Source organism: Ipomoea triloba, chromosome 15 (genome assembly GCF_003576645.1).
Source record: "Ipomoea triloba cultivar NCNSP0323 chromosome 15, ASM357664v1".
NCBI classification, from domain to species: Eukaryota; Viridiplantae; Streptophyta; class Magnoliopsida; order Solanales; family Convolvulaceae; genus Ipomoea; species Ipomoea triloba.
In genome coordinates this window covers 719,468-730,263 of record NC_044930.1, presented here as the reverse complement: position 1 = coordinate 730,263, position 10,796 = coordinate 719,468, and the positions used below count along the sequence as shown (strand labels likewise).

At 38.7% G+C, this 10,796-nt stretch overlaps 1 pseudogene; it reads left to right on the top strand.

The window, feature by feature from the left end:
- On the top strand, positions 1-9,278 carry LOC116006212 (annotated as a pseudogene).
- The last annotated feature ends 1,518 nt before the right edge of the window (positions 9,279-10,796 follow it).

Below are 10,796 nucleotides of genomic sequence, written 5' to 3'. Positions count from 1 at the left end.
GCTTAGTTTGACATAGGCAGTAGTATTTATGTTGATGATTCTATGGAATTAATGAAATGTATGGACGTATAGTCGATGTGTCATGCTGTCTGTTTGCGGTTCTGATTTCTTTCAACCACCCTTGTAATTTCTTTCAACTACTCTCTTTTTAAACTCCCCATTTTTCCTCAGCTCCCTCGTCTCATTCCACCGGAGTTTTAATTTCCCGGCCTCCGGCATGCTTAAACGGAGACTCTCCGGCGACTATTCTCCCCGGGAACTCGTAACACACGGCGCATAACGTGTAATAACACTAATAAGCAACAAAGCTTTGATTTTTCACGTCAAGACTGAGAAATTCTGCGGTGCAATCAAGAAAAGGAGGAAACTTTGGAGCAAAAAATGATGGAGGGGGATGACCCGGCAATCTCGCGTAGTAGTCGGAGGAGTTTGGCGTCGAGTAGCCGGCGGAGCTGGCAGTCCGCCAGTCTCCGGGAGGTGGCGTGGCTGGCCACGCCGGAGGCGTTCGGCCGGAGCGCGCGGCGGGAGGATGAGGAGGACGAGCTGCGGTGGGCCGCCATCGAGCGGCTGCCGACGTTTGATAGGATGAGGAAAGGCGTGTTGAAGAAGCATGCGGTGGACGGCGATGGCCGCCTTGTTGCAGAGGAAATTGACATTACTAAGCTTGGGAAGCAAGAAAAGGAAATGTTAATGGAGAGTATACTAAGAGCTGTTGAGGAAGATAATGATAGGTTTCTTCTAAGGTTTAGAGAAAGGATTGATAGGTAAGTAAGTTTTCATTCATATTAGTTCAGAGATTTTAGCATTCATTAATGGGATTTCGGCCTGCTTGGTAAATGGCGCTGATAGTTATCAGATGATTGAGTTAGAGGGTATGAATAGTTGATAACATTAGATTGTAGAAAGGTGTTTGGTAAATTATCTGTGTTGTTGTTAGTTGATAGCTGTTTGGTATAATTTCCTTTCTAAAAAAGCTAATCTTTAAATTTTAGTATTTTGGAGTTGCAAACCTTCAACTTTTTTTTTTTTTGGCCTAATGTTTATTTGGATGGATGCAGGGTGGGGGTTGATATCCCAAAGATTGAAGTAAGGTATGAACACTTATCAGTGGTGGGAGAGACATATGTTGGCCGTAGAGCATTGCCCACTTTGGCTAATACCACCATGAATGTCCTTGAGGTAATTGGTTATGTTTTGCCACTTTGTTTTTTTCTTTCTTTTGCATATCATGACACTAATTTAGATTTAACTCGAGTTGCATCAACGGAGTCATTAGATTTGACTCGAGAGTTTGACTCCTGTCCGGGAAGATTTGATTCAAAACTCTTTCTGAACTTATATTGGCGACTTTCACACAACTTACATTTTCAATTATTTGTATTGATTGTATGCCATTTTTCATTGCTATTAGAATGATTAGCTTTGTTAATTTGCCACTAAACCATTCTTTCCTATTCAAAAGAGGCTGGCATTGAATGTGATTTGAGCTTAGGTTTATATATTCTTTCTGTTTTGGGTTTGAAAATTTGGATTATTGATCAAAGCTATCAAATTTTTTTGGAGTGTATTTGAGTTGTGTTGGTCAAGTTTGATCCTTTTCTAGTTTATTGATCAGAATTAGCAAATATTAATACCTCAAAACTTAGGTACTACTTAGTACTTTACTGGTTAATGATGCTTTTCTTGTTTTCTTTGGCCTGCAATGAACAATAGAATGTTCTGAGGATGGTTCACCTTGCCCCTTCTAATAGAAGAAGCATTCAAATACTCAAAGATGTCAGTGGCATTATCAAGCCATCAAGGTATTCTTCATTTTGTGTTTCCAAGTTCCAAACATCTTATTATGTTCCTTAATTTCCCAGAAAGAATCCTTTTGTTCAGGAATTATATAATCTGAAGGCAACCCAACCAAGTTGGTTAGGTTGTTGATTTGGTACCATAAGGTTACAAGTTGAGTCTCAGCAGGAACGGCCTATTCGCCTTCTTGGTTTGAGCCAGTCAGCTATGGGCCTCCTTGTAATCCTTTGCCAGCTAGGGTCACAAGGCGGGGTTTACCCCGTGCCCACCATCGGGTATTGGTTGCGGGTTTCCCTCTGGTGATTGTAATTTTGCATTGGTGCTTAAATCTTGTTGTTTTCAGGATGACACTGCTTTTAGGTCCCCCTGGTGCAGGGAAAACAACATTGATGCGGGCGCTTGCAGGAAAGCTTGATAATGATTTAAAGGTAATTATTTTCTGTTTATGTACTATTCAAGATTGCAACTTTTAGACAGTATTGTTTGTTTGCTGACTGATTGGGGGAAATTGAATAGAAAACAGGAAAAATCACATACTGTGGCCATGAATTTCATGAATTTGTCCCTCAAAGGACATGTGCCTATATTAGTCAACATGATCTTCACCATGGAGAGCTGACAGTGAGGGAAACATTGGATTTTTCGGGCCGCTGTTTGGGTGTTGGAACAAGATATGAGCTGCTGGCTGAACTCTCAAGGCGTGAGAGAGATGCGGGAATCAAACCAGATCCAGAACTTGATGCTTTCTTGAAGTCCATATCCGTGGCTGGCCAAAAGACCAGTTTGGTCACGGATTACATTATCAAGGTTTATTTATTTATTCTTCTTGATCCCAAGTTTTTGGATCAACTTTTGGAGGAGACTTATCACTCAAATTTATTGCAGATTCTAGGATTAGAGATTTGTGCAGACATCACAGTTGGTGATGAGATGAGGAGGGGTATCTCTGGTGGACAGAAGAAGCGTGTAACCACTGGTATGTTTTAAAGAGATTTATCTCTATGAATTTAGTAAGTACTAAGTTAACATTACACTTGTTAAAGAGGGACTGCCATCCTTTTTTTTTTTTTTTTTTGTCTGTAATTCTTGATAATTACTAAAACTTGGTTTACAGGGGAAATGTTGGTTGGACCTGCAAAAGTTCTTCTAATGGATGAAATATCAACTGGGCTAGACAGTTCCACAACTTTTCAGATTGTAAAATACATGAGCCAGTTGGTTCACATTATGGATGTAACAATGGTCATTTCTCTGCTCCAACCAGCCCCCGAGACGTACGATCTTTTTGACGACATAATCTTGCTCTCAGAAGGGCAGATTGTGTACCAAGGTGCGAGGGAGAATGTTCTTGAGTTCTTTGAGAGCATGGGATTCAAATGTCCCGAGCGGAAGGGAACTGCTGATTTTCTCCAAGAAGTGACCTCCAAGAAAGATCAAGAACAATATTGGCTCAGAAAAGAGCAACCATATCGATACATCTCAGTTGCAGAATTCGCAGAGGCTTTCACTTCATTTCGTCTTGGCCAACAGCTTGCCGATGAGCTTAGCATTCCTTATGATAAGTCCAGAGCCCACCCTGCTGCATTGGTGACTAACAAGTATGGTATCTCAAATTGGGAACTATTGAAGGCATGTTTCTCTCGGGAGTGGCTTCTAATGAAGCGTAACTCTTTTCTTTACATATTCAAAACTACCCAGATAACCATCATGTCCATTTTGGCATTCACTGTTTTCTTGAGAACAGAGATGCCATATGGCAGGTTACAAGATGGAACTAAATTCTTTGGGGCTCTCTTCTTCAGTCTGCTCAATGTAATGTTTAATGGAATGGCGGAGTTGGCACTAACAGTTATGAGACTTCCTGTGTTCTTTAAACAACGGGATCATTTGTTTTTTCCGCCTTGGGCTTTTGCCCTCCCAATTTGGTTTTTGAAAATACCCCTATCATTCATGGAATCAGCAATATGGATTATTCTTACATATTATCCAATAGGATTCGCCCCTTCTGCTGGAAGGTAAGACCGTAAGAGTGCTTTAGACTGAATTCACCATCCCAATTCAATTCCATGGATANGGACTGCCATCCTTTTTTTTTTTTTTTTTTGTCTGTAATTCTTGATAATTACTAAAACTTGGTTTACAGGGGAAATGTTGGTTGGACCTGCAAAAGTTCTTCTAATGGATGAAATATCAACTGGGCTAGACAGTTCCACAACTTTTCAGATTGTAAAATACATGAGCCAGTTGGTTCACATTATGGATGTAACAATGGTCATTTCTCTGCTCCAACCAGCCCCCGAGACGTACGATCTTTTTGACGACATAATCTTGCTCTCAGAAGGGCAGATTGTGTACCAAGGTGCGAGGGAGAATGTTCTTGAGTTCTTTGAGAGCATGGGATTCAAATGTCCCGAGCGGAAGGGAACTGCTGATTTTCTCCAAGAAGTGACCTCCAAGAAAGATCAAGAACAATATTGGCTCAGAAAAGAGCAACCATATCGATACATCTCAGTTGCAGAATTCGCAGAGGCTTTCACTTCATTTCGTCTTGGCCAACAGCTTGCCGATGAGCTTAGCATTCCTTATGATAAGTCCAGAGCCCACCCTGCTGCATTGGTGACTAACAAGTATGGTATCTCAAATTGGGAACTATTGAAGGCATGTTTCTCTCGGGAGTGGCTTCTAATGAAGCGTAACTCTTTTCTTTACATATTCAAAACTACCCAGATAACCATCATGTCCATTTTGGCATTCACTGTTTTCTTGAGAACAGAGATGCCATATGGCAGGTTACAAGATGGAACTAAATTCTTTGGGGCTCTCTTCTTCAGTCTGCTCAATGTAATGTTTAATGGAATGGCGGAGTTGGCACTAACAGTTATGAGACTTCCTGTGTTCTTTAAACAACGGGATCATTTGTTTTTTCCGCCTTGGGCTTTTGCCCTCCCAATTTGGTTTTTGAAAATACCCCTATCATTCATGGAATCAGCAATATGGATTATTCTTACATATTATCCAATAGGATTCGCCCCTTCTGCTGGAAGGTAAGACCGTAAGAGTGCTTTAGACTGAATTCACCATCCCAATTCAATTCCATGGATACTTGAAATTATTCGCTATCATATCTGTTCCAACTTTTCATTATCTGTATTTCAGGTTCTTTCGCCAATTTTTGACATTTTTCGGTATACATCAGATGGCTCTCTCTCTATTCCGATTCATTGCAGCAGTTGGAAGAACACAAGTAGTTTCAAACACTTTAGGTGCATTTTCCTTGCTGTTGGTCCTTGTGCTTGGGGGCTTCATAATCTCTAAAGGTAAGTAACTATTTTTCTTTAAATTTAAGCTTTCGAAGTATATCGATTATGTACTGTCACATTCATATCCCTCAAATCATAAAAGTTTTCAAAAGTAATGAGTTTTCTTAACTGCCTGTAGATGACATTAAGCCTTGGTTGAAATGGGGCTTTTATGTTTCTCCTATGAGTTACGGACAAAATGCATTAGTTATGAATGAATTTCTGGACGAAAGATGGAGTGCTGTAAGTTCTCACTTAAAAATCGTTTTCAAGTTTTCACCAAAGTTCTATCGGTAGGTGAAATTTGAGGGACTTTGGAGTTCCTGATGATAAAACCTTAAAATTATTTGTTATGCAGCCTAATATATACACCATAATTCAAGAACCTACTGTAGGGAAAGCGCTTCTCAAGGCGAGAGGTTTTTACACAGACGACTACTGGTTTTGGATTTGCAATGGAGCTCTCTGGGGATTTTCACTTCTTTTCAACTCTTTATTTATTGCAGCACTGTCTTTCTTAAACCGTAAGGAGATCTTATCATTAGAATAGAAATATGAACTCTTTGCGAAAGAGCGTGGTTAATGAGCTTCTGTTAATTTCAGCTTATGGTGACTCGAGGGCTGCACTCTTGGAGGAGGATGTTGAAAACAAGAAAAACGATTCCTCTGAAGGTTTGGCAAATTGAATATATACCGAACAGTTTTTGCATTTATGAAATGTTCGATTGCTCCAGATTATTATATCTCGACGAATTGTAGGTATGATTCCACGAGAGAGGAATGGTTCGAGGAAAGGAATGGTTCTTCCTTTTCAGCCCTTGGCCCTTGCTTTTAACCATATAAACTACTACGTGGATATGCCTTCTGTAAGCAGTTATTTTAGTACTTCCATGTCGATCTTTTGAGAATTATTAACTCTATCGCTTGATAACTAGATTATCTTCAAGTTCTTCATTAGTTTCTTTTCAAAACACCTTTGAATTTTGAATTGCTTCCTTATCCTTACAGCAAATGAAGAGTGAAGGTGTTAATGAAGACCGCCTCCAGCTACTTCGCGATGTTTGTGGTGCTTTCAGGCCTGGAGTCCTGACAGCGCTTGTAGGCGTGACTGGTGCTGGAAAGACAACCTTAATGGATGTCTTAGCGGGACGAAAGACCAGTGGATACATCGAGGGTAGCATTAGCGTTTCTGGCTATCCAAAGAACCAGGCAACGTTTGCTCGAGTCATTGGCTACTGTGAACAAACCGATATCCATTCACCCAATCTTACTGTCTATGAATCTGTCATTTATTCCGCTTGGCTACGTTTGTCTGCAGATATTAACAACAATACACGAGAGGTGTGCACTCTATGTTTTCGTTCAACTTCTCGTTCCACTAACGTTTTCTTTATTCCTTGGTTGACAACTTACATCTATCTTTTTCTTTTTTTTTTTGAATACAACTAACCCTATTACATTGTAATATTTGTTCATAACTTACATCTATCTGGTTATGTATGAGCAGATGTTTGTAGAAGAAGTGATGGGACTGGTTGAGCTTAATCCTATAAGAAATTCGTTAGTTGGTCTTCCCGGGGTCGATGGTCTTTCAACTGAACAGAGAAAACGGTTGACAATCGCTGTGGAGTTGGTTGCTAACCCGTCTATAATATTCATGGATGAACCAACATCCGGGCTCGATGCCCGAGCTGCTGCTATTGTTATGCGAACCATAAGAAACACAGTGGACACCGGGAGAACAGTTGTGTGCACCATTCACCAGCCAAGCATAGACATTTTTGAAGCTTTTGATGAGGTATATATGCCCCCGAGGCTCCAACTTTTGCAGTTCATTGGATATAAAGTCAAATTTCATTCATTTTTGGTGATAAGAAGAAGTGAGTTTCTTGCAGTTACTCTTGTTGAAGAGAGGAGGGCAAGTGATCTATGCAGGACCACTTGGTCGAAACTCGCAAAACCTGATTGAATATTTCGAGGTTAATTTTTTCTTCCTCACACTGTGTTTTGCTCCAAACCGCAAAATTATTTTCGTTTTATCTAGCTCCTTCGTTACTTTGAAATCGACCCTTGCTGCAGGCTGTACCTGGGGTGCCTAAGATCAAGAATGGATATAATCCAGCCACATGGATGCTGGATATCAGTACTGCTGCAATTGAGGCACAAACTGGAGTCGATTTTGCAGAAATTTATGCAAACTCTCCACTTTATCAGTAATAAATTAAACTCTCCACTTTGGTTTCTTTTTCTTGAGAATATGGTGGGTCTAATCTTAGCTTTTTTCACTCTTTTAGGAGGAATCAAGAACTCATAAAAGAACTAAGCACCCCGCCTCCCGGTTCCCGAGACCTTTACTTCCCAACAAAATACTCCCAATCATTTGCAGAGCAATGCAAAGCTTGTTTCTGGAAACAGCATTGGTCTTACTGGAGGAACCCACAGTACAATGCAATCCGGTTTTTCGTGACAATAATTTTGGGCCTTATGTTTGGAGCTATATTTTGGGGCAAAGGAGAAGAAATGTAAGTTCATACTTCAATCCCTTTGCTATCTAGTTATAGAATCTCTTGCAGCATGTGGATAACTAAGATTGGTTCTTGTTAACAGCCATAAGCAACAGGATCTTCTGAATCTTTTGGGAGCTATCTATGCTGCTGTGATTTTCCTTGGATCTATAAACACGTCTTCGGTGCAAGCTATTGTGGCTGTGGAGAGAACAGTTTTCTATCGAGAACGGGCTGCTGGGATGTATTCAGCCTTGCCATATGCACTTGCTCAGGTAATTAAAACGCGTACCGGGCATTTCACTCTTTACCTGCAGGCCTAGACAATCCCCTTTTTGTTAGATCTAAAATATAGTCTGACCATACAGAGTAGAATCTCCGAGAAACCTAACCTCGTAGTAGCTGGAAGCATAAGTCGTGTTGATCTCCAGCCATAGTTGATATCTTGTTGTGTTGCCCCTTGAACTGTAGATCTGCAGAGTGTTAGCCATTTTGTCTCACACTCAGTAACCCTAGATGGTGTACTGGCATTTTCTGAGCAGTATGACTACCATAACTTTAGGTGCTATATAATTATCTGTCTGGGAAAATTTTGCAGGCTGGTATAGAAGCAATATATGTGGCTGTACAGACCATTTGCTATTCTCTTCTCCTCTACCCCATGATTGGATTCGAGTGGAAAGCGGGCAAATTTCTATGGTTCTACTACTTCATGTTCACCAGCTTCATCTACTTCACACTCTACGGAATGATGCTCGTGGCACTAACGCCCGGTGTCCAGTTTGCTGCCATCGTCATGGCTTTCCTCCTCAGCTTCTGGAACCTCTTCACCGGTTTCCTTATTCCCAGAACAGTAAGCTAAATTAAACTACTTTTCATTAGTTTTCAGTACATCTGATCTGCACGAGAAATCGCCTCTTTTTCGTTTCGTTTTGAGATTCTTTTTCCCGGTTTTTGATTGTTGCAGCAAATCCCGGTATGGTGGAGGTGGTACTACTGGGCATCACCTAATGCGTGGTCACTTTACGGCCTAATCACGTCACAGCTAGGGGATAAAGGGTCTCTGATTCAGGTTCCTGGAGAAGGTGACATGGCAATAAAACAGTTCCTTAAAGATTTCTTAGGTTATGACTATGGTTTCCTCCCTGCTGTTGCTGCAGCTCATGTTGGTTGGTGTCTCTTGTTCTTCTTTGTGTTTGCCTATGGTATCATGTTCCTCAACTTCCAAAGAAGATAAGGCTGTTGGAGATCAGGAATGGCAATAATCTTTCCTTAAATCCCAGTTTTTGTCTTTGAAAATGTATAAACATGTTTTCCTGTCATGATTCCCAGTTTGAGATTTGCAATGCTGTAGAGTAGCTTTTAGAAAATGAATACTAGCCTGCACAGACAGCTCAGTTGGCACTCAGGTAGTAGATTGTGGGTATGAATGGCACGCACGATCAAGACTTGGCAGTAGTCGCAGTGTGAGAGTTATACCTAATATGGTGGGCTCCTTGAGAGTTATACCTAATATGGTGGGCTCCTTGTGGACATCAGCCGAAATGTGGAGACCTTGGCGAAGAATTTCACACTTTTCTGAGTAAAAGCAAAGAAATGAATACTTGTAAGTAACACTTTACAAGTTTTAAGGTTTATCAGAAACTATAAAGCAATCAAAACCTCAGCATTGGCTACAGCTTTAATTTTTTGCATTATTTTGTGTCCTTTACATCTTCATCTTCTCTACACTCTCTCTATAAGAAAATTATTGGTCCGGAATTAGACATGTACCATCCATCACATTCACAAGTTATAAATTAATTTTTTTTTTTCAAATCACAAGTTTCTTATATACAAATAACTAATGTCAAGCACCTTATGTTCAAATTGTATTTTTGTGGTTCTCCTTGAGGGAATGTCATACGATCGAATCTCGGTGATCGGGTATTGACACTTTGGACTGCAACAGATAGAGAAAGTATAAAACAAATACTATTTTGTAATTGAGTGAGTCAATAGTACTCAACCATATCGAGAATCAACTCTTGGGGCCACAAAAGATATTGAGCTCTTGGAGCCACAAATTATGGGGTTCACCTACTCAAATGTGAGATACAGAGATTTTAGGGAGTCCGTTTTTAAGTCCGAACGTCTAGACTCTAGAGTGGTTTTCTCACACTCCTTTCCTTTGTAATGCTCTCATTTATGATTTAATATAATTTCTTGCTTCCTCAAAATAATAATAATAATAATAGTAGTAATAATAATAATTTGATTAAATTCATTGTATAGAAATAAATGAAAGTAGGTAGAAGTTTAGGAGGGCTAGCTACCTCTAGTACCTAGGCTCTTACATTGAATGTGATGTGAGCAAGGGATTCTTTTTTTTTTTTTAATTATTATTATTATTATTATTATTAGGATTTGGATTGAATTTTTTTGTAGACATAATATACTACGACATATAATATAGGTTCGCATAAAAGTCAAAAATTGCTCACCATGCAATTTAAGAATTCTGTAATAAGAACTACTATACAACGTACATGTAATTAGGACTAGTCGACTAGCTAGCTAGGAGGGACCGAAGTTAGTTGGGAAATTTTTAATGTTATTTAACACTAGTATGGATCATATCAAATACTATTATATAGATCACATGATTTTAATGTGCATAATGATATAAATACATTATTGATTGGTACTTTAAAATTCTTTATATAACACATAATATATACGATAATGAAAAAAATGTATAGAGATTCTAGTGTTGTGAGATCATAATTATGTAAGTATAAAATAATGTATAGTAAATTTATATATATATATATATATATATATATATATATATATATATATATATATATACATCCCAAAAAAACAAATATTATGATATAGAAATAGTGGAGTAATTGACACAATTATTTGAGTTAGTTTCAAATGAAAATAATATCCTTAATGGACAATTATATTATGGCAAATTTAAAACGAGTTTTATTATGTATATTCTTAAATTTTATTCTTTTATTTCCATTTTTTGAATAGACAAACAATGAAATATTATTTCTATCATGTGGGTCTCTAGAAAAGTGTTCACATTAATTTAAGAGTGAGGGAAAAAAGTTGAGACTTAGAGGGAAAAATATGTGAATCCAAATAGTATGTTTGGATTAAATTATTGTTTAAAATAAATAAAAAAAAAGCAATAAAATAA